The sequence below is a fragment of the Ambystoma mexicanum genome, chromosome 6q (genome assembly GCF_040938575.1).
Source record: "Ambystoma mexicanum isolate Mex_15411 chromosome 6q, UKY_AmexF1_1, whole genome shotgun sequence".
In the NCBI taxonomy this organism is placed as follows: domain Eukaryota; kingdom Metazoa; phylum Chordata; class Amphibia; order Caudata; family Ambystomatidae; genus Ambystoma; species Ambystoma mexicanum.
This window is the reverse complement of record NC_090937.1, coordinates 1,495,037,570-1,495,059,953: the sequence shown is the minus strand read 5'-3', so window position 1 is coordinate 1,495,059,953 and position 22,384 is coordinate 1,495,037,570.

The following is a 22,384-nucleotide window of genomic DNA, read 5'->3' as shown; positions in this document are numbered from 1 at the left end:
ATGATCCAGGGTGATATGATAATGTCCTGACAAACAGCACATGTGGAGCGAGAGGTGGTGGCGAGAAAAGAACCAAGTTGGACATGGCAGGATTGATCCAGGAGGAAGGAAGTCAACCACTCCAAGGCCAGATCTGTGATGCCCAGCTCTTCACAGAGTTGTTTGATCAGGGTGGTGTGGTTGACCATGTCAAACGCAGAGGACAGGTCAAGGACGATGAGAACAGAAGGAAGGCTAGAGTCAAGATTAGGGAACCGATCTTCACGGGTGACCAGGATAGCAGTTTCCGTGCCTCTGACTACTCAGAAGCCAGACTGATGGTCATAGAGATAACCAACAGATTCAGTTTGGATGGTAAACTGGGAATTGACAATCTTTTCCAGGAGTTTGCCCAGGAAAGGAGTGATAGAGATTGGGTAATTATTTTCCAAACAGGTAGGATTCACAGAAGGAATTTAAATTTAAAGTAGGGTGTGCACAAGGAGAAATGGGAAGGATCCAGTGACAAAAGAGTGATTGCAGAAATCAGCCAATACTAGAGCGAGGGTGTCAATGTGTTCCTTGATGCTTCTGGATGAGCAAATAAGCACCAGTTTGGACAACACTTTCATAGATCGGACTTGTCTAGAAACATCATTAGGTGTTGTCGGAGAGAAAGAGAAGAACGGAGGAGGAGAGGGAGAGCCCACCAGAGGGGGGCCAAGAGAAGTAGAGGGAGAGGAAGGGGAAGACGAGAGCAAGGACAGGATGTCCTGAGTTTTAGTGGTGAAGTGAGAAGCCAAGGCCGTGCAGAGGGCCTGGGTGGGACTAGGAGAGGTTGAGACTGCAACATGATTGGCCAGCTCCTTGCAGATTTTGAAAAGTTTGGCTGAGTTGTTAGCTGCCACAGAGACGCAGGCTTGGATATTGGCTTTCTTCTTGGACAGGGCAGAGAGTCTGTATTGCCTTTGGAGAAGAAGGCAGGCTAGTTTGTCAGAGGATGCAACCAAAGCCCTCCACTTCCCCTCAGCCGCCATACACTTGTGTTTAAGGGTGGCGAGGTCGGAATTGTACTTTCACTTGGATTTGGGCTTGAAATGAACCCTCATGAAGGAGCAAGAGCATCCAGAGTGTTAGAGATAGAGAGATGAAGGTGAGAGAGGGATGTGTCAGGGTGTGAGTCAGCCAAAGGTGCAGGAGGAGGAGAGAAAGTAGCAGTGAAAGCCTCAATTGACACACGCTTCATGGGTCGGATGACCGGAAAGGTAGGTAGCAGTGCTGGAGTCAACTTGACCTGAGGGGTAGATAGAGGGGTGCGAGTAAGGTGAATTTCAGGTATTATTAATAGTTGACATAGCAATCTGGGTAACAACAATAATAAAACAGTCACTCCATTTAAAACTACTTCTGTAGCTAAGTGAACTCCTCGTAATGCCTTCTGGCTTTAAAGGCTACTATAAACTCTCTCACATTGATAAGTTTCATCATTAAATCACGTGCTACTAGGTTAACCAGTGTCTGCCTAGTTTATAATAATGGCATTGACATGACATGTTCTCCTACAGAGATTGGTAATTTGTCTGTAAAATCAATTAAATGCATCACCCCAGAGAATCCCTGTGCATTCATTTCACTAACTGCCATTGGATATTTCCCCTCACAGACACAGGAACCAGTTGTTCCAGTTTCCACAAAAAATTAAAATGTCTTTCCGCCTATCGTCACCAGACCCTTGGTTCCTTTTGGGGGTTTGTTGTCACAGATAGAACACATTAGGTCACCATATGGACTGTCCTATTGTGGATATAAACTAATCCCTGTACCTGTAAAAGGATTTCCTCTTACCATGACCACACTCCTCAATTTGGGTGTGGGTGCTTGCTGAACTGCAGTCATATTACTTTGGGGTATCATGGTCTGCTGTGTCTGCGCTTGCTGAGTTTGTACCTGTTGTGTTTTTGTGTTTGCATAGGTGCTTGCTGCGATTGCCCTTGAGGTGGTTGCATTTGTTATGGCGCTTGCTGCATCTGCTGCAGTTACAACACATATGTTTCAGCCTGCGTGTGATCTTGGGCATAATTGGGCAGTTCTGCATTATATTTCGGAACATAGCTCTACAACCTCTTAGAACTTCCCAATTTTGCTGCATTCCCCCTCTGCCTCTATATGTTTTGGCTGTGTGTTTTATACTTCCGCAATTCCAACATTTTTGTGTCTGTCCACCATCCTCCTCTTCCCAGAGGGTTTTGAAAATCACCTCACCCTCCTCCTCTAGGTCAATTTTTTCTTCCCTGTGGCCAGAAATTGTACCCACTCTGATCTGTGGGATATGCTACGTAGTTTTACGGCACTGATTGCATCTCCTGTGTCACCCCACCTTCATTACTCATCAAAACCGCTCCCTCTATGGATATTTTTGACATATTTCTCTGAACTAACTTCGCCGTCACCTGCTTTCTACTCTCAATTTTCTTATTAATCTTTTCCGGAATCAATGGGCAATGGTACATGATCATCAGTTGTATTTCTAGCCATGGTTTTGCTTCCATTCACACCTGTTTCTTCATATACCATTGCACTGGCTTGGGCAGTCTCTGGCACAAAATGTGGTAAAATGTTGCAACTGTTTTAACACACAGTTCACATGTTTTAAGGCATCATCTCTCTTGAATATATTGAATATAGAAAACAGGGTCTTCATCCTCTCCAATTTTCCTAGTCATAATCACACCCATATCTGATCTTTCGGGATATTGTACACTAAGCGACTGCCATACATCAGCTCTGAAATTATTAAATGACGCTCCATCATGTGTCATGTTTTGTGCAGTCACACCTGCGTATCCTACTTGCTTCCAAATGTCATCAGCTCTCTTCCCTATAATGGCTGCTAGAAAGCCTTTTGTGTCAACTGTAGCTAAGGTCATTCTCTATAAGTCATAAATCCATTTTCCGCATCAGAATTTAAACTCGATAATTTACATCTTAAATTGTCTTTATCCATCTGTGGTCACAGTATATATTGTGGTTGTCCTCCCCTTTTCTCTAATAATGGAAACTGTGAAAATCCTGTTCCACAATCATAACTTACTTATTAACTGAAAGGGATTCCAGCTAATTATGACAGAGGGGCAAGCATGGTATATATATACAACAACAAATTAACAGCTCCCTATCTCTACTGAATTATGGTCTCTAGGGTTAATAAGACTGAACATCAATCTAAACTAGATTCCATGTTATTCCATGTTGTTTAGGTAACACAGTGTTAACCTTCAACAATATATTGAAAACACTCATTGTTTATTTCATGAAAAACAGTTAAAACATTTTTTTTTGGTATACACTTTCAATGAAACCATCAAAAGTGTCTTGTGCTACAAAAAGTGACCAGTGCCTAACACCTATTCAGTGACTTTAAAGTGCACATATAATAAAATACAATATTACACAAACATTGACTTCTTAAGATCACACGTTTTAGAATGATATACCACAATTCTTATTCTCCACAAGACTCTTTACTCGAACACATATGTATAGGTCCAATTCCCATATATCCTGTATTTGATGTTCTCTTAATACATCATAGCTCCACACCTATTGTGCTGCTGACGAAAACCCACACGCCATAGATTCCACAATCATACCTACCTACAGTTTTTGTTTTCCAAGCGGGCCTACTCTCACTCGTTTGTCTCTGTCCTGGTAATCCCCTTAATCTGCTTATATAAGGTGGGGATACACCCCCTCCACTGAGCGATCTTTGACCATGTGACCCCTTTTTCTACACTTGGTTCTATTGAAAATCTGCATGCCCCCTCCCTTTGCGCTCTCTCGTTTTCTTCCCTTTCTTCAACTGAGATCATTATGCCCCATCTTGTATGACTGTAATCCTTTTCCATGTCATGCAAATCTAGTCTACTTAAAAACAGCCTTCTGTGCTCTTCTGTTATGACATCATCTTGCCTTCCTCCAGTTTCCCCCGGTAAAGATCTTCTATGTTCTTTTGTTTTTATATGCCCTTATGTATCCCTCATGTGCCTATATAAATCCCTATGTCTTTTCTGTAAGATCTTGCACATCAGCCCATGTTGGTATTTTTGGCATCCCTTGCATCCCTTGCAGCTCCCTATGGGCCTATGTGGCCCTAGCTCTTTCTCACTTCAGTACAGTTGCCAGGTGACTCCATGTCAGGAAGGGCACTATGTCCTGGTACTGGGGTACTTCAGGAGTTGTTGCAAGTAGTGCAGCCAGATGACTGCATGCCAGTAACTGCACCATGTCCAGATGCTGGGATTTTACTTCAGGGGTTGCTGCAAGTAGGGCTACAAGATGACTTCACTCCAGGAAGGGCACCATGTCCCGGTACTGGGATTTTACTTTAGGAGTTGCTGCACGTAGAGCTACCAGATGACTCCACATCAGGAAGAGCACCATGTCCTGGTACTGGGATTTTACTTCAGGAGTTGCTGCAAGTAGAGCTACCAGATGACTCCACATCAGGAAGAGCACCATGTCCTGGTACTGGGATTTTACTTTAGGAGTTGCTGCAAGTAGAGCTACCAGATGACTCCACATCAGGAAGAGCACCATGTCCTGGTAAAGGGATTTTACTTTAGGAGTTGATACAAGTTGGCTTGCCAGATGACCACAAGCCAGGAAGGGCACCTTGTCCCAGTACTGGGCTTTCACTTCAGGGCTTTCAGGAAGTAGGGCTGCCACATGACTCCATGTCAGGTAGGACACCATGCGCCATAGGACACCATGCCCCGAGACAGGTTTTTCAGTTATCCATCAGTTGCCTGCAATTAGGGCTGCCTGATGATTCCACATCAAGAAGGGTGCCATGTCCAAATACCAGGCTTTCACTTCAGGGGATGCTGCAAGTAGGACTGCCAGATGATTCCACATTAGGAAGGGCACCATTTCCCAGTACAGGCTTCTCGACTTTCCATACTTACCTGTTCTTTTATTCTTCGCTTTATTTTATCATGTATACCAAACTGATCAATTTGTTTTTAACCACTTTAAAATCTACGCAACAATGTTATCTTTGTTTCTTTGTACTTTCTATCAATTTTTAGTATCTTGTTGTGTTATCAGTCTTTTCTTTATTAGTTTTCTTTGATTGTTATCCTCCTGATTGATGACAATCTCTTAATTAAAAAAATCTAATAATCACCTTAATGTTTTACTATTATTGTATATGTATAAGTTTAAACACAACAAAAGCTATATACTGACATAGTCATAACCCCACACATGTGAACTTTTTTCATGTGTCTGTGTATGCCTTCCTTTACTATCTTTAGTAAATGTATCTCATTTCATTTAACTTCATCTTGGAGCTTGATATGCACTCTTCTTGTTGGACTTGCCTCAGGATTCCTTAACACCCCTATTTGGAGTTGTGCATATCTTTCCGTCCCCTTAGAACTGGGAATCAAGGTATCTACTTCTCATCTTTATAATCTCTCAAAATCCTGTTACTTATACATATATCATTTATAACACAGTCCCTCCCCCTATGTTTGCCACTCTCAATGTTTACGTGCCTCAGCTCGAATTCCTCGACATTGACTCTCACTCAACCGGCCAGTTTGCCTCCATTCACGGGGCACCTGCGGGCACAGGACAGGAATTTCATCAAAGAGGGACCTGTCAAAGGTATCTTCTTGCATGTGTTTTGTTGCACGCTGCATTCCACTGGTGGCTTGACAGTCTCCTGACTAATGGCGGGAGCAGTCGAGCATCCGGAGGCATGGATCTGGGCCTAGGTCGTTTAAACCTGTACCATCCGCATTGCTACCAAAATTTGCTCTAGCACCTTGAGGTGTCGCTCGTGCTAGATGGGATTCCCAATCAAGATCTCAGACCAAATAACCAGGCAGACTCAAAGAATATGGCAAAATACTACTTCATTCTCAATTTAATAAAGCACTGGCAGACTTCGGGCTGATGCTTGCACATTCAAGCACACACTTGATTACATAGAGGTTTTATACAAGGTTTTATACCCCACTATGCATCATTTATGACATCATCCTACATGGCAAACTGTAAAACCTTTCGATGGAAGGGATTGGTTAGGGGAACATCTCTCAGAACAAGGCAGTGGTGTTGAGTGACACAGGTGCCCTGGAGATGCTGCCTGTCGATACATACCACGCATTGCAACATCCATGCTTCCGAGCATTTAAGAACTGAGGATCAAACTGTCTGCGGCAAAGCCCTTGCAGGACAAGGCCGTTGTGTTGAGAGATGCAGGTGTGCAGGTGATGCCGCCCATCGATACGTAGCACGCATCACTACGTCCACGCTTCTGAGCCTTAACGAAGGGAGGATCGGACCATCTGCGGCAAAGCCCTCGCAGGACAAGGCCATGGTGTTGAGTGACTCAGGTGCGCAGGAGACGCTGCCTGTCAATACAGTGCATGCATCGCTACGTTAATGCTTCTGAGCCTTTAAAAATCAAGAATCAGACCCTCTGCAGCAAAGCTCTCGCAGGACAAGGTCGCTGTTTTGAGCAGCGCAGGTGTTTGGTGACAAAGGGGTCAGAACGTGGAGTGTGAGCATGCAGCGCAGCCCTCGAGCAGCAGCTATTTCAAGGTACGAAAGGGGCTGGTTGGGAGTGGAGTCATTAATGCATTTTACTAAATTGTCCTATCTTGTGCATAATTTCCTCTCCAATGTGATTTCTTACCCTCCACTGTTCTCCACGTATCCATTAGGCTGCTCTCTCCGGGTAGCCGTACTCTGTTTTTTCTGCATCTCTGTAATATTTTTCTTGCATTTCTCTCACACTTCTTGCATTTCCCTCTAGGTGATGAATTTGGCACACCTGCAATTAATCATATTCCCTAATATTCTCCACCCTCCTTCCCTCCTATCCACTCCGTGTGCACACTTTGTGAAATAGTCCTTCTCATTATCACTCCTCCCTCTCCTCCCTCTATCACACACACTATTGTTCTCTCTTTCCCCCAATATTCTCTAACTGGTTTTCTGTCTCCTACCCTTCTCCTCTCACTAAGACCAGTAGGAAGAGTCTTAAGAAGGAATCCCTGGTCTGCAACCCATGCCTTACCAACATCCTCTTTGTCGTTCCCTCAACCGACCTATGGACCTTTCATATGGTCGCTCTTCACTCTCCTTATTCCCCCTCACCCATTAATGATGGAACACAATACAAGGTCCACTTAGCATCCTTCCAGTCCACAGAGTCATGAGTAGTGTCTATCTCAATGGTACCATCCTGGTACAGGGGCCTCAGCCCAACCTCCTACTATTTGATAGGTGCCTCCCTGGCCTCATCAACTTCCTTCCTTCTGCTATTTCTAACACCACTTCCATGGATCCTCCCCACCTCCTTCTTCTACCACCATAGCTCCCTTACCAGCGGGCTCTCTCCTTACTCCGTTGCCACCCTGGGACTCCACCTCTCTGACTCTCTTACCAGCTGCCTCACTCCTGGCTCCCTTGCCACCCTCGGCCTCCACCTCTTTGGCTCCCTCGCCACCTACAACCTCTTTTGCTCCTCTGCTTCCTCCTCTGTTTTCCTCTCAGACTCCTTTGACACTTCTGCTGGGTACCTCTCTCCCCTGTACCCCCCATGGAAGTCTTTCAAATGTAGAAACCTTCTCCACAGTGCTACTCTCAACTCTCACTCTGCTATCTAACACTAATCTGACCTGCCACCTGCTTGAACTCCTGGATATTGATGCACTCACTCTTACCGAGACATAGTTTAAGGCCAGCTCTGTCCCAAGTTTTGACCCACTCCTCCCTGAGGGTTACAAGATTCTCTCAGAGACTAGGCCCAACAGGCCCAAAGGCGGAGTCACCCAGATCTTTGCTGAGTGGATTTCTGCCTCCATCAACCCACTAAAACCTACTCCTCCTTTGAATGCCTGGTCTACATGCTCTCTATCTCTCCTGGCTTCTCTCTGATGTTGGTCACCTTCTACAGGCCAACTGGTCAGGCTAACCTTCTTACATTCTGAATAGGCTGACTTAACTTCTTGGGGATCTAAATGTTCCACTTGACTCTCTAGACTCCTCAAGGTGTATCCGTAACCTCTGCGAATCTCTCTCCCCTCTCCTTTCTACCCTCTGGTCTGACTCACCCTGCCGGGCACACCATGAATGCTCTCATCTCTTCGGACATCTGCTTCTCTAATCATCTCACTACTCCTCTATCCTGGAAAGACCACTTTCTTCTTTCTTCTCACTTGCAGTTCCCAGTCCCTTTGGCAAAGGCCCACCCAGCACTGTCACCTGCGTTCACTGTCATTCAACCTATGAAGTGAGTGTCAGTGGTCGCCTTTGCCTCCACTTTCTCTCCACTTTCTCTCCGCTACTGACTCCCATCATGACACAGCCCTTTCTAACGTTCACCTTTCTATCGCTAACATATTGCCCCTGTCATGAGGAACTACATGAAGCCTGCTAAAAAGTGCAACTCTTTGTATGACTCTGATCTGGCCGCTATGAAATGCAAGTGTAGAGCAGCTGAACAGAAATGGGGAGCTTCTGGTACACCCTCTGACAAAATGGACTGCTGCCTATTTCAAAGCCAATACAAACTCTCCATCCTCTCTAGAAAGAGAGTCTATATTCAAGCCTGCATCTGCTGGTCCTCTAAAGACACGGCAGAACAATTCAAAATGTGGCCAATCCTACCCAGGCCCTCTGCTCGGCCCTGGTCTCTCATTCCACCACTAAAACCATTGACATCCTGTCCTTACTCACCTCTTATCCCCTCCCACCCTCTACCTCTCTCTGTCCTTCCTTGGCCTCCTTCTCTCCTGTCCTTCTCTCCTCCCTCTCTCCTGTCACACCTGATGAGGTTTCGAGACTAGTCAGGTCTATGAAAGTCTCGTCCAAACAGATGACCCCATGGCCCTCCAGAACCTTCAAGAACAACATTGCTTGGGCGATCACTGCAGACACTCTTTTGCCACTGGAGTTTTCCCTTCTCGTCTGAAGCACTCGCTTGTACACTCCTTTCTAAAAAGGCCTTCTGCTGACCCCTCCATTCCCGTAACCTATCGCCTGATCTCCATCACTTCTTTCCTGGCAAACTCCTGGAGAAGTTGGCTATCTCCCAGCTAAACCTCCAAACCAAAGCTATTGGTTTGCTCCATGACCATCAGTCTGGCTTAAGAAGTGCCAGAGGCATGGAAACTGCTCTCCTGTACACCTGTGAAGATCTGCTCTCTAACCTGGACTGTAACTCTCCCTCTGTCCTCATTCTCCATGGCCTTTCCTCTGGTTTTGCCATGGTTAACCACAACATCCTGATCACTTGTTTCGGCGATACCCTGGGAATGGTAGATTAGGCACTGGCGTGGCTGTGATCTTTCCTCTTGGACTAACATTCCCAGGTTCAACTTGGGTCCTTCCGCTCCACCAGCACACTCTTTCCTCTCACCCTGTTTTTTCTAATGTCTATCTGGACCCTATGGCCCTTCTGATATCTTCCTTTTCCTGTAACTTTCAGTGTTATGCAGATGACACGCAGCTCTCTTTCAGGCTACCCTCAGCCTCCTCCTCGAACATCCCTGAATGTCTATTCTCTGTTTAGGCATGGTGAACCTCTAATGAGCTCTGCCTCAATGCTAGTAAGAGGGAGATCCTTCTCATTGGGACCCCTGCTCCAGCGTTTCCCTTTTCACTCAGGCCAGTCTCCCTAGGCCTTCTGCCCTCACCCTCTTGTGAGGCAGAAAAACATTGGGGTCATCTTCAGCTCCACTCTTTACTTCACTCCACACATCACGGAAATTTCCAGAAAGTCCCATTTCCAGCTGCACTGTCTGAGAGGTATTCTTCCTTTTCTCAACTTCCCCCAGAAGGTCACTGTCGACCGAGCCCTGGTTCTCCCTTGGCTGGATTACTGTAATAGCCTCTTTCTCAATCTACCTAAATCTACCTTGTGCCCTCTACAACTCATCCAGATTAGGAGCCCAAGACTTATCCTTTGCCTCACACCTAGGGACCACATCTCTCCAGCTCTGAAATCCATTTAGTGGCTCCCTGTGGCTGCAAGGATCATGTTCAAGACATTCTGCATCAACCACAAGGCTTTCTTGGGCTGAGACCAATACTATCTCCAATGTACCTTCCTATGCACCTTCCTTCTCGAGCCCTCTGCTCGTCTACTTCCAATTCTCTGCGGGTGAGTCGCTTCTCCAAGCAGAGACTAGGTGGTAGATCTCTCTTCTCCGCAGGTGCCTCCCTCTGGAATGGAATTCCTGCCTCTCTCCTCCTTGAGCCAGATCTCCTTAAGTTCCGGAAGCTCTGAAAGACCTTCCTTTTCTCATATTCCTTCTCTCTGCCTCTTCTGTACTAACCTTCCCTTCCTACTGCACTGTTAAGCTGACTGGTTGCTTGCTGTTCCTCTGAGTAATATAAGACACAGGCCCCCATTTCCAGTCTCACTGCACTTGCCCGCTGGCCTTTCTGCTCTGGACACAGGGTGCGTGAGATGACTCGAAAGGGCTCTACTCGATAGCACGGTATCATTGCTGGGATACCGTGCTACCGAGCGGAGCCCTTTCGAGCAGAGCCCTTTCGAGTCATCTCACGCTCCCTGCGTCCAGAGCAGAAGCTATTCCTATCAGCGCTCAAAAACAGGGCACGTCTTCTTCCGAATCCAATTTGGTCTTCTGAAAGCATTCAATGAGTATGCGCAGCGGTTACCGCAAGATTGGACACATCCTCTGAATTCAATTCGGTCCTCGGAAAGCAATTAATGAGTATGCGCAGCGGCTACCGCAAGATTGGACACACCCTTTGAAATAATACGCTGCATTATCTAAGCGGATCTCCTACAATAGGTACCTATTGTGCCACCTACCCATTCGCACATTCGGCCTCGGGACCACCATACCTACTGCTTAATCTTCAATCCCGTAGCACCTATGAACATCCAGACTATACAGTCTTCTCCTGTCCTGATGAAGGTCCCAACACCAATAGGCCCACCAGAGCCCCCATACGGGGCAGAAACACCGGGTGTAGACACCATCTCCTTCAAAGCACAGTGTTATCAACTCTGACTGTTGAATGCAAACGCATGTACTAGAGACTTACATTCTCACTTGTTCATCTGTTTTTGACCCCTGTCGCCCCCTCCTTCTGGGAGAGCGACAGTAGCTTGTGTATTATTGTCCACTGTTTAGAATGTTGAACAAGAATACTAACTTGTTCGTTGTTTTTGTCTTTTGATGCAAACTGTTGTTGCTTATGTTCCTTGTAATGAATGATGTTCCATATTATGTCGAAACTACAGAAACACATCAAAAACTATTTATAAAATGCTTTCTGTTTTTGAAATCGAGGTGTTTGTTTCTCTGCTTGTCTGTAATTGTGATGCTTGAATGCTCTAAATAAGCAGTAAGGGTGAGGTTCCTCATCAAATTGTTGCTCTCCCAACCCTTTCACTTGTGTTGTATAAACAAACCACACATGAGTATGTTCTTATTTTGGAATACTGACATGTATAGGTGCAGCCATCATGGACATGCATGGACACAGTCAGCGTGAAATATTTTTAAACAGGCATATTTTGTGGTCAAATACATCATAGAAATGCATCGGGGAAAAGCTACTGTGCACTGTTGGTAAATTGCATCTATTCGATTTTTGAATTAGAGTTACCCTACAAACCACTTGAAAAATGTGAGGGTGTTTACCTAATTTTTCACATAAAGTATCTTGTATAATGCACCATTTTAACCCATTAATCAAAAATATTACTAAATTGCTCTTTGTTACTGACTGATTCTGAACATTGTTTTAAATTGCTTATTTTATGTATTGCATATTGTTCTCTGTAAAGCGCTTTGGTTAAACACGCTATATAAAACTCAATAAATACAAATACACATTTTTATTGGGGATAGAGTGATCCACTCAAACCATTTGAACCAACTTTGCTTGGTTTGGGCTCCCCCACTACACTTGCATGCTGTGGCATATTTGTGGGAAATATTTACACCCTTCCAATTAAAGATAATCACCAGCCACCAATGGGTGAGTGACAAGTGGGTGAATGGGTATAAATACGTGTGTGTTCAAGGCTGGGGCCCAGGCAAGGAGCAGAGGAGCATGGACATTTTCTTTCATGATTTACTGGTATTTCTGGGCAGTGCCAACTTGAACAATGTGATTACATGGGGAAGGTTTGGGGTGGGGGTTTATAGGACAATACAACAGGAAAACTGGACATTTTCTTTGCCATGGCACGTTTTACTCACATAAGAGGTAAGGCAAACATGATAGGTGTTCTTACAGTGGCATTGCATGTTTTACTTGTTTTAAGGGCAAAGTCAACATGATGACTGTTCTTATATTTTGGTTGGAGGTATAGATGCATTCAAACAAGGACATGGTTCCTTACTGTAGCATTGCATGTCATACTGCCACTTTCAGGCAAAGTGTTTTAGTACAAAGCTAAATTGGCATTTTGGTGCAGCCAAGGCCATAGGCGCCAGGACACTGTCCAAAGGGCCCCTATATGGGGTTGCTGGGTCCTTCCTTGGGGACTGGATGTCCGCTTTCGGGGACGCAGGGCTTGAACCGGCTCCCCGGGAGCGGGCATCATGACAATGACTCACAGGAGCTAACACATGTGCAATATCTATTTGGATTTGGCGTACTGAACAAAAGTAGCACCATGCACTATACCTAAACACATGTATAGCTTTATTTTAGAGATTTTCCTGCTGCCATCATGGGTTACTCATGATCAGCATATTTTTTGTACAGAGGTGCATGTCTTAAGTGCGGCCCCTGCTCCACAAAGGCTAATCTGTCGCTGTTACTGTCAGTTGGGCACGAAAAACCGCTGACCCTGCTCTGTGCCGCAGGTAGAGCAGGCACTTCGGATCAGGATACTGATGCAGCAGGACACAGATATGTACTATGCTTTTGGCATGAAACTTATTAATGGGGAATCTGATCAGCAGATTACCCTTTCAGAGATGGAATTTCCTGCACCATTTTTTCATGTAATAAAACTAAAAAAAAAAGGTCAGGGCTTTGCCCCCTCTCCAGATGGCAATTTCTCTAAACAGGAGCTTCATCTTTGGGCATGACTGCAGCATTTAATTCATGCTTGATAAAGATGTGCTTATACTCATACTGTGCAAATCCTTCATTGATAGAAAACAATAGGAAGATGGTTATGTTATTAAAACACTAGATGATGATTAATCATGCTTGCGTGGATTTGGAAAATAATCTTCCCGTAGGTTGGAAATGTGAAACATATTCTTATGTAGTTATTTCTATTTAATATGTTGTTTAAATGCATTGCTCCTAGCTGAATTGCCGTCTTCATGGAAATACGGAGCTATTGGCAAATGCCATGTATGTCCCTTATGGAAGGGGCCTCCCTTCCGTTTTCTTTTGTCCGTGTTCTGCAATTTTCAGTTGCACATTTGGATACAATCTAAAAATACTACTTTAAAGGGAAGATTGGTTAAACAGAATTCAGCAGTTATGATGAATACGTGCTGTTTACCTGTAATAGAGTATGGATACCGATATCAGCACTAACTGCCATGGGATTTCCCCCCCAGTGCCAATGCCTTTTTTGGTGTTTTCGGTATTCCACCATTCAAAGCCTTCAAACATTTTCTCCTTCATTAACCCCTTAAGTGCCAAGGACAAGCTATCTCGTCCTTGGCACTGGAGAGGTAACCCCAAGGACGAGATACCTCGTCCTTGGCACTTAATTAAGCAACACTGCACTTTTGGAGTTGTCCTTGTTCAGCTGCTCTTATTTATATGCATATGATCTAGGTGTATTTCTTTCACATTAGGCAAAAGAAGGAATATTCCTGTGGTTGTGAAATGCATGCGCATGGAATGGTGCAAAAGGCTGGTCCCTGTGTGGGATAAATCTATAACTAGGACCTGTCTCAGCAGTCTATTAGATCAACAGGTTGGAGGGGACCTGGTGAAATATGATGTCAGATATGGCAGGAAAGTCTGTCTCTGAGCAAAGATCAACTTTCAGGCAGAATCCACAGATCAGGTAATGGATTGGTGTTCCCGATACCTAGTGCATCCTATTTTTTAGACTGGTTGGTCAGTCTGTTCAGCAGTGTGGTCATTTACAGGTAGACCTGTTGCACTCTGGGCTCAGCAATAACCTGATGAGATTCTACATGTAAAACTGGATCAATTTCATTAAGCAATCGACACCTCTTCCAATTGTGGGGATCAGGGAATGACTATACCTGTCCACCCTTTTCATGATTGACAGAAGCCTTTTGTTGGTGAATACCTAGAAGGCAGACAATGTGTTGTGTCTCCTTGTTGGCAATCTCAGACCTGGCTCAAGGCATTCCAGTCATGTTTCCATTCTACAGGTGACTTTGTCTTAATGATATGGTATGATATGAAAGGTTTTTACAACGTGCTTAATTCCAAGAGGTTTCTAGGGATCAAACCTGTGGTGCTCTGTGTCGTCTTGCTTCGAATCCTCCAGAGCTATCCTCCAGAGACAAGGGATTAGCTCCACCCTTTCATTCTCACAGGTTCCCATCAGATCATGGCATCTTTAGGGGCATTTGACTCTAACAGCAGTGACTGCAATGGCTGTATAATGTATTAGCCAGCCGTGCGCTGCGATCCGGAGACAGGCACGGCTAGCTGCTTGGGGTTCTTTAGCAAAATGTCAGGCACCTGGTTTCTGTGTGAGTGGTTGTTACTCAGGTAGTAAACGTCATGTCCTCTTCACTCGTCTATGATACCATAAACTTCCACCATACTGATATACCTTTGTTTTATGCTCCACTAGAGGGTTTTCAGGTGAGTACTCATCATTGGAATGCAGATTGCTTAAAACATTTTTGCAAACTTGGCCTCCTCAACTGAGGGTTGCATGTCTCTCGGAATTATCTTTGTTTCAGAGATGGCAAACATTTCTAAGCAACGTTTGTTAATATGTTCCTTTAGGACAGTTGAATATGTATTTGTTTTGGACATCCGAGTTTGATATCCGACTTATGACATTGTGTGGTTTCCTGTCTTCTGTTGTATCAAAACTGGTTCTTGGCTAACTGATTTACCTGCTTGTGACAGGTTCCTTCAATGTGTGTGGATCAATATTTGGGCGTATAAGAGCGACACATGGCAGGTCCAGAATTGTCCGCAGGTACGTTATTTACATTGGGTGGTTGGGCTCTGTGTGGTATGTCCCAGGCAGCGGTGGACATCGCTTTATTTGGGGCCCCTTCATTTATGGGAGTTGTGGCATCCAAAGCCTTTTGGGTTAGTACCAGGCTGGGGGACATGTTCCGGGCTGCTGATTTGTCCAAGCAACAGGTTTTTATACTTTTTGATGTAAACCTGTGATGCGTGTATCAGTTCATGTTGTCATGGCTCTGAACCTGAGAATAAGCGCCTCTGTTCTTTGCTATTGAATTTGTATATCTCATTGTGTTTTGACGCAGAGTATGGATTCTATTAATGGCAAGGAGGTGAGTATCAGCCAACTGTGTGAATCCTGCCCTGCTTCTTTTCATTGTTAAGGAACATCATGCAGGGCTATTCCGGGTTTTAGGAGGGGAAGTCCCTGGTCGATGACAGGGTGGTGCTGGCTGTGAGATTTTGCTTTTCTATTTTTGTGCCAAAATTGATGGCATGGGTTGAGGAGTGGAGAAAAGAGGGGGATCTAAGTTGAGAGGAGGACTGTATAGAATGTTGTCAACGGTGTTTGGTGACCTAATGTGGCCATGGGGTGCACATGACCACAATAAGGAGCTATGGAATGTGCAGTTCAGGGTGGGGAGGGAGAGGGAATTCATGGAGGTTCGGGTGTGCTTTCTTCCTCATCGATATACATGAAAGAAAAGAGCATTCCGACTCTTCTTCATAACGGTAGGCACACTTGGCACTACCAGAAGAGACAAACACATGCATAGAAAGCACACAGAGAATGTTCACCGTCTGGCCACAAGGGCAGACCCATTCTAAAGGATTGAATAATGACACAACACTAAGAAGGATGTGTGCTCGTGTGCATCCTTATCAATACGTTGTCCTCGATAGTTATCAGACGCATAATCATTTTATGCCACACGATGCTTCGAATGTCTTACTTATTCCCCCAACCAAGCGTATGACGTGTAATTATCGATGTCATGCTTGTTTACACACACTGTATTGCATACCTGATTCTGCGGACTGTTGAAAATCTCTGTGCAGGCAAGCATTTCATAAAACTTGCATGCCTGAACATCTGATTTCCACAGTGTGGGATGGCTGCACAGCATAGGGCATCATTTATTGAGAGGAAGGGTAAGCAAAATAATTCATGCCAGAGGCAAACCACGGCAAGAATTCCTTTGAACAGAGTCAGTGTATGCTTTCACATGACAGCAGAGTTTGTTTTGCCCATCCGAGGATCCCATTGACATCCTCTGCCTTAGATGAGATGGTGCTCAATGATGAAAGACCTCATGGAATAACGTGGCTGTTTCTTCCTTCCCTTTGCTCTGGAAATGTAATCTAACGGAGTAATACTATCTCTTTTACAAAGTATTAAATAAACAGGCACTGTTAGAAAAAGCTGCCAACATTGGGTGGGAGCTGATGTTTCTCTCGCTAGATGAATGTGGATTAATGAACACTGTGCATTGTTATTGACAGTCTTCTTGCCTAATAGCATTTTAGGTGGACATGTGGGCAAATATGATCTAATTACCTACATTTTATCACAGGGGAAATTCAGTAAAAATCAATTTACTGAATTACTCTATAACGATGTCAATTGAAATGCAAAATCAATGGATTTATGCAATATCATCAAGATAGTATGTTTCTTAAGAATACTTTGCCACACCAATGTACCATTGTTTGAAGAACATAATATGCTATGTTTGGGACACTTACTTGGCCACAGTTCCAGAAGATGCAGCAGTGCATGTATGCATGGGATTTATATAGCAGAAGCATAGCTGGAAAACAATGGAGCACATCAAGAGGTGAAGCATGCAGAGAGAATGACAGAGAAAGCAGGGGTGGCAGTGAGCACGCTTGGGAGAAATGCTATAAGTGCATTAATGGGCATCATGATTGTATTGAAGTGCTAAGTTGCTTCCCAATTTTAATTGTTATTATTATTATTATTATTATTATTATTGAAATAACCTAGAATTGGGAAGCAACTTAGCACTTCAATACAATCATGATGCCCATTAATGCACTTATTATTATTATTATTATTATTATTATTATTATTATTATTATTATTATTATTATTATTATTATTATTATTATGTGCATTGCAAACCTATTGGAAAGTCAAGTGAGGACTACCAAAACCTTGCCTCCCATAGCCCTCAGGACATAACATATGGACATGTGGACAAGTGTGAAATTTCAAAACTGGCCACTTCACTAATCTGCCAACTCCGAAAACCTTGTTGAACATGGAAGTCAACTTATGTTTGAGAGAGAAAGACAGCGAGAGAGAGACAAAAAAAGAGAGACCGACTGAGCAGGACCGAAAAAGGGAGGGATTGCCAGTGACAATGGCACAAACTGAAATGGCAAATGCCTGCAAGAGGCCAGTGGTAGGGGTGCAGAGCGGACACCTTCCCTGACTAACTTTCCTCCTGAATCTCCTAGGACACAAAACAAACACGTCCCCCACAGTGAGTCCTTAGCACATCACCACTAATCAAGCGGTGACTAAGCTTCCCTTTTTACTCCACTTACACTCCCTTGCATCAGTGAGTCACCAAATCCAATGCACTACAGGCTATCAGATCTTGCATTCTCCCGTTTGCATAACACCTCCCCAAATGTCACCACTAAACACAGAGTGAATTAGGACTCATGGCACAGTTACATCAGATCTGCATCCACCAACACCACAGGTTTCACATCTGCTCGTCATGCTATTATACTAACAGCCTCCTCCCTCTTTTCTCGCAGAGCTACGTGCAGCAATGTTAACACAATAACAGAAGGCCAGAATATAAGACCACATTTTCATTGCATTACTTTAGTCCTTGCACAACACCAAGCTCTCTCTATGAGGTACACTTGACTCACCAGTTAATATGCTTGTGGAAGCTAAGTTTGTAACCCTGCAAGAAGTAAACTAGAAAAAACAACACAATGCAAAAGAGTTACATTATAAACATCTTCAATTGCAGGTCCAAGCAAAGTTTGATTGACTGATTGATAAAGTCCTTTAAATGTGGTTAATACTTTACTAACCTAGTCATGTCACAGTAGTAAATCTCCCTACAAACATGACTATGATTATTAGTATTATGGTAGTGATAGTGAGCATAGATCTGGCTTCTAGAAGCAACAGAGAGGTTTACAGAGGTATAGACCAATACAGATCCATACCGAAGCATTTTACAGAGGCGTACAACATTACACATGCATAACAGAGTGCTTTTCAGTGGGTAACTAAAGAAAATATATACAGTGGGGGGATACAAGGGGACAAAGAGGAGGGGTACAGCTGTACCAGATGGTGGGGAAGCGAGGGGAGAGTGGCATCTAGCGAGTCAGGTGGTGCAAGGAGCAACGTGTTGTCCTAGGTATTGAAGAGGAGAGACTCCTTAAAGAGGTGGGTCTTGAGTTATTTTCTGAATTGTAGGAGTGTGGGGGCGAGTCTGATGCCGACGGGAGGGAGATTATGTAGTCTTAGGCAGAGGCAGAGAAGACTTATTTTCCGGGCCTTTTCCTTTTCGCAGCAGCAGATTTCATGTCACATGTCCTGGCTTCTGCTGGTGTGCTCTCCGCCAGAGATGCTGTGTTTCTCTGCGTGGTAGCTGGGAGAGTTGAGGGCGACTGCATTAAAGATGATGCAGCAAGAATTGAAGGTGGCTCATGTGTGCCATGGGAACCAGGGAAGGTCGATGAGGTCTGGGGTGATGTGGTCATATCTGCATAGACCCCTGATGAGGCGTTCAGTGTGCAGAACAAAAAACAATATGCATTTCTGCTTTAAGTTATGGCGAGGTTCAAGAAGCCCTGTTTCAAACGACTAGCTGAAAAGCTCCCGATCATGATCATTTCCCTGTGGTCCAGTTTAAGTTTGAGCTTTGTGAGGGTCTAGGAGTAAGAGATGGACACGAGGGTGGTATGCTGATTGGCAAAGACTTTTTTAATGAAATCAAATGGGGGAGTTGGAGGAAAACATGATTAGCTAAGGCTAATAAGTCTAAGAGGGGTTTCCCTGCCTCAACAAAACTATTTGATGAAGCTGTCTGCATCAGAAAGTCAAAAGTAAAGTTTGCCATCCTGTATCCAATACCTACTCTGTCGTTCACAAGCTAAACTAAGTATATATTACGTGCAAGCGGGAAATGTCTCTTGACTGCCAACCTGCAGCACAATCTTGTTAGCAAAACAGAAAAGTGACAAAAGGTGAAGACAATCAAGGAGAGGTTCCACAAGACTCAGGGGTTGTCTCCATGTACCATAGTCTTTCCAGCAAATGAAAATAGGTAGAAGTTCAACAAAGACCTAAGGGTTTCGTTCTCTTTATCCACTGTCTTTCCACTGCCTTTGTGTCTAATATTTAACTGTTACATACTGCTTTGAAGGAGCGTTTTCCTGCTTAAACGCTTGTGCTCCACAGCTGCTACTCCAGCATACTTTGCTCCCTCGGCACTGCGAGCGAGGCTCTTGCCGAGGTGCCTACTGCTTCCTGGAGGAGGCGGACCTGACTGCGGTCACGTGACGGACCACATGACTTTGAAGGTCCTTTTATTCACGCACTAACCACCCTTGCGGCGTTAAGCCCGGCGGGGACAAGCCCTTTGGCTGTTATGCGGCTGTTAGGCGGATGGTCACAAGTGAGAATCCCTCACCTAAGGTACTGTTCAATACCAACGTCATCAATTATTCCAGGTTTCCAAACCAAGCACTGTGGCGAATTTTGGAATTCTCTAGATATCAAGGTCATCAATATATTAGGTTGTCGGTTCATATTTTAAAGACCACATAGTGTTTTAACTCAAGAAATAAAGTGTTTTTATATAACATTCTATGTTCACCCTAAAAACAGGCATGCCATCAGAGATAACTAGATACCCGATGATCACTCCATCATCTATCATGCCGAATATACCAGACTCAGCTCTGCTTCCTCAAACTACCATTAATCAAAACATTCCTAAATCACAGGAAAAGACCAAAAGTCGCACTCGCACATCAAAAAAAAACATCACTTTAACTCCATTTAACAAAAATCCAAATTACATTCGTAATTTTTATGTAAAAAAATCACATGTCTCAATAATCTCCAATTTGACTGATTTGGCTTCTTCTGTATCAATCCCTGCAGAGCCTTTACTACCTAACGGTGATGTAAATGTTTTGATCCCAATACAAAATCCCAATTTAAATAATGAGGCATCTGCTCCTCTTTTGAGCTCTTCCATCTCAGATCAAACTTTCTTAACTGTACCTCATTCGCCTATTAAAATTATTAAACCTATGCAAATTTTCTCCACCGTTTTGGAAGAGTCATCTCTAGACTCTGATGCGATGACAAATGAAAACCAAAAAACAGCACAAAATTCACCGTCTGGGAATGTTACATTGGCTTCAGTAATTATTGACGACGTGGGACAAGTCTCTAATACCAAGTCTCCTTCATCCCCCTCACAAAATCCCCCTGAATGTAGAGACTTTGAAAGCTCAAGAGTTTCAATCATGACGGACTATGCACAAGCTTGCTACATGGATTCAACAAGACAAGATGCGGAGATCTCTTTTCTGCAACCTACCCCTCGTCGCTGTCAAACCTCTGATAAGAAACGACAATCAACTGTAACTTTACCAAATCCTGTCCTATTAGAAGTCACCTTGGGGGCTATTAACACTACTATGTCTACTCTATTCAAGCTTTTTAACTCTTTGGATCAGAAGCTAGCTGTTCAAACCGACAAGATAAATCATATAAGTGACTGGATGAGAGATACCTCACTTAAATGTTCTAAAGAGCTTTCTTTAGTAAATCTGGAGCAAATAATTGTACAGCTTGAATCCAATTTGTCAGCTTATCAAGGTTCAAACGTACACTCAGGACCATCTATTATTCAGCGTCTCTCACACTTAGAGAGTATGATCCAAGATCCTATAACAATTACGCCAGCTTTACCAAAGTTTGCTAAAATTATTCGACCTATTGAATGTGTTGAGGAAGATGACACAGTAAAACATAACGAATCTTGGATTAGTGTTGATTCTCCTGTGAGAACTGTGGGTCAATCTATACCCTGTCGATCTGGTGGGGGCGTCAACCAAAATGTACAAAAGATAGGAGGATCTTTGTTAAATAATAGAAAAATAAAATTGCTGTCATCTAAAGTTATACAAAGAAATAAAAAAGCTCTGTCAGATTTAAAAAAATTACCTCAAATACATCTTTCTTCAGATGTCACGAAATCTCTCACTCACAGTGCTGTTGGTTCGCCAGTTATAGGCGATGAGATAACTAATACCGACTTAGTCGATATAGCCAGAAATTCGTGTGTAGATGAAGCTTTGCAAGACATCTCTCCTCCCTCTCAGGTTGTTCCCCCTCAAGGTATCCCAAAAGAAGTTCTCAAGTCATCCCCTAATTATGATCCTTTGAATGAGCTGGTACTTCTCTTAACATCCAAACCTGATAATATACATACAAAACAATCTTGCCCGATTGTACAAACGACATTAGCGGTTCAAAATGGTGTTGTTTCGACAGGTGCGGGCAAGTTATCTCCTCCTCTTGCTCCGATGGCGAAAGTTGAAGATTGTTTAAGTGCTTTAAGAACTGCAGTGGATTCCTATTTACTTAATAGAATATCAGAAGTGCTACCTGAAGCTCCACATGTCCTTGAACATGCCCCTCATATACATAATTTTAATAAAAACTCGCAAAATGATGCCTGAGCTTTCAAAAACAGATCAGATAATTGCACGAAAATCATGCCTCTTTCTTCTAATAGTCAGCGCCTTCAAGATCCACCTAAAGATAGAAACAGGAGTAACATGAATATACGCAATGGCAGTAGTAAACACTACACAAATGACGATAGTGCTGCATTTTCAAAGAAACTTAACCAGTATCATAATCTGATCCTGAAAAGTCGCGATGGGTCCTTCCCAAAGTACGATTTATGTCGTGCCAGTGTCTTCAATATATTTGGAGATATAGAGGGACTGGAAGCCATTTCTTCATCAGATGTGGATCAAGTTGAGTTTCTCTGCGACAAGAATCTTTCCATCGTTAGGCTTTGGATAAAGTCTGGTATTGTTCGTAATACACTATGGCACGCCAGAATGGAATTGTTTAATCTTGGTTTTTTGTTAGCTCAAGATCCAGCACGACAGCAATCTGAGGAGATCGATGGTAATAAGTCTATTGGTG